The sequence below is a fragment of the Pan troglodytes genome, chromosome 1 (assembly GCF_028858775.2).
Source record: "Pan troglodytes isolate AG18354 chromosome 1, NHGRI_mPanTro3-v2.0_pri, whole genome shotgun sequence".
Taxonomy (NCBI): domain Eukaryota; kingdom Metazoa; phylum Chordata; class Mammalia; order Primates; family Hominidae; genus Pan; species Pan troglodytes.
In genome coordinates, this window is record NC_072398.2 from 117,347,285 (window position 1) to 117,350,218 (window position 2,934).

The window sequence follows — 2,934 nt, forward strand, 5'->3', positions numbered from 1 at the left end:
GCATTTAGATAGCAGAGGTGGAGAGAGAGAGAGAGGAAAATAAGGAAGGAAGAAGGAGTTTCACATCAGTTTTCACTTTGCTTTGGGGGAAAGTATCCTGGATGCCATATGACATACTCACTTTCCTGTGTCTTTTGCATGTACTGTTGTTAAGAATCACAGGACTTCAGAGTAGAAAGTTCCCGATAGAGGATTTAGTTCAAAAGCATTGTTTTCTAGTCGAGAAAAACAAACTCAAGTAAAGTTTGGGAAAACTCAAGTTGCCCAAAATTACTCAATAAGAGTTTCTGATTATGTGATTAGGTTCTCACAGTCCAGGGCCCAATCCTCCATAGAATGTTCGGGTATTATTAGTACTTCAGCCAAGGCTCTAATGCAGTATCAAGATGCAGATTTGCTTCTGGTAGGGCTTCTTGAAGAAACTGGTGCTACTTATTACAAATATTATTAAACATTTGTATAGGACTTTAATGTTTATTTTTTTAAATTTTTATTTGTAAATAGTAAAATCATTTATTTTTAAAAAACAACAAAAATATAGGAGGATTTAAAGTAAATGGTAAAATTCATACCTTCATCTTGCTTTCCTACTCCCTAGGAATAATCAGTGTTGAAAGTATGCTGAGTATCTTTCAGTTCTTTTTCTATGTGTATGCACATATATTTGTAGGTATTTATAGACATACGCATACCACATATATAACCTTTCATATCTTGCTTTCCCACTCTACATGCATCATGGACATAACTGATATTTGAAGTGGATTCATGCCAGTAAGTTATTGCTAGGTTGGGAAGCACCGCATGGAGACACGGTGCCTGAGGAGAGGATGTCACAAACCATGAAAGGCTTGGTGGTAAGGTGATATTTTTGGTCCAGTGAGCTTCATGGTGTCACTTGAAGTATAAATTGCCTCAGGAAGAAAACATGGGCTGCTTCAAAGCATGAAAGTAACCTCCAAAATCATCTAGCTCAACCTCATTTGTAAGTGAAGAACTATTTTTCCTGGGAGTGGGGGTGATTATGGACCTTGCCCAAGATCACCCAACCAGGACAGTGACAGAGTTGGGATTTCTTTCTTTCTCCAAGACCCTGGCTCATTGCATTGTGTTGCATTGCTTTCTGCAAGTTTCAGAGGAGAGAGAGGGCAGTGGTTAGTTTGAAAACACACATATGCTCAGATTACATTTGATTTCTCAGACTGTAGTGCTGGGGCTCCCTGCCTGACTGTGTCCATGAGTTCTTCCATGAAATTTTACATTTAGCTTTTCTTTTGCCCGCTATATGCCTTATTGACTACCATTAGCCATCTCCTTGGGGACTATGAATCTTACTTTTCAGTCTTTTTATGGCAATTTGCACTCTTTACTAACACAGCTTTATTATTTGTTCAGGTCTTGGGAGAATATTGAATAAGACATTATATCAGATGGATGACAAAAGGAGGGGAAAAACAAGAAAGACAACCAAGTTTACATAGATGCCAAATTTATTTAATCAGGGAGGAGTCATTTAGTGCTAATGAGGGAGGGGTGGAATACACATTAGAAAAAGACACATCTTCTGCCTGTAGGAGCTTACTTTCTAGAACAGTTACCTCTAGTCTCTTTTCTTCATACCACTCCATCAAAAAAAAAAAAAAAAAAGAAAGAAAGAAAGAAAGAAAAGAAAACCAGCATACATGCCTAATAATTGCATGTTTGCTATAAATTCCATACACTCTACTGTGACATTTTAATATTAGTAAAGCCTAATTTTCTTAATATTTTAGATTAAAAAATAAATAGAAGCAAGTATTCACATATGTTTTTCTCATACCTCTATGTGCCATTTTGAGCACTTCACTTTGGAGTCCAGCTTCAACAGGAGAATCAGATGCACACCCAAAATACTAGAAAGCTTGGGAGTGTGAAGAGGGCTCTAATGTCAGGGTAAGCAAAATATTCTTAGGGCATCAAGGAAGCATTGCCAGAGGAAAGGAAAACTGAGGATATTCAAGGACTTCTGACCTACTCCGTGGGCACAGCGTCTCTGGGCTTGGACAAGGGATTAGTGCCAGGCTTGATTTCCTTGGCTGGAATCTGTACATGAAGGCTGCACATGAAGAGCCTACCTCACCCCAGAAGCATCCATTTCCTGGCACCTCAAGCATACATGGGCTTAATAAATAACATGTCATTCCATGATGATAGGGACAGACATATTTGGCCCATAGCTTAGAGCCACCCCCAATTGTCTACACTCAATGATGGGGCAGCAAGTACGGTGGATATGGAGCTGGGAGGCTGAGCTAAATCCTAGCTATCTTACTAACCAATTGTACGACTCTAGCCCTTAAACTCTCTGAGCTTTAATTTTCTCATCTGTAAAATGGGAATGATAAATGCCTTCCAGAACTATTTACAATTTCTAACATTTGTTGAGTTTTTCAATGTGCATTACATGTATCATCTCATGAAATCCTCATGACAAAATAATGAGGTGGAGCTATTATTGTTCCCCTTTTGCAAATGTGGAAACTAAGTTTTAGAGTAGGTAATCTGCCTACAAGTTTACACAGCTAGAATGTGCAGAGATGGGATTCTGAGGCTTGCTCAACTCTGAAGCAAATGTCCTACCCGCTCTTCTTGGCTGCTGACCATGAACACACTTCATGAACTCTGAAGTACGAACAAGGTACACAGAGTGTAAGATTTAGTCCTTGTCCTTAAGTCTAAATTCAAAATATGTTTATCTATAAAGCGTGTTTTTCTGTTTTTGTTTTTGTTTTTTTTTGAGATTGAGTCTCGCTGCGTCAGCCAGGCTGGAGTGCAGTGGCATGATCTCAGCTCACTGCAACATCCGCCTCCCGGGTTCAAGCAATTCTCTGCCTCAGCCTCCTGAGTAGCTGGGATTACAGGCGCCCGCCACCACACCCAGCTAATTTTTTTGTT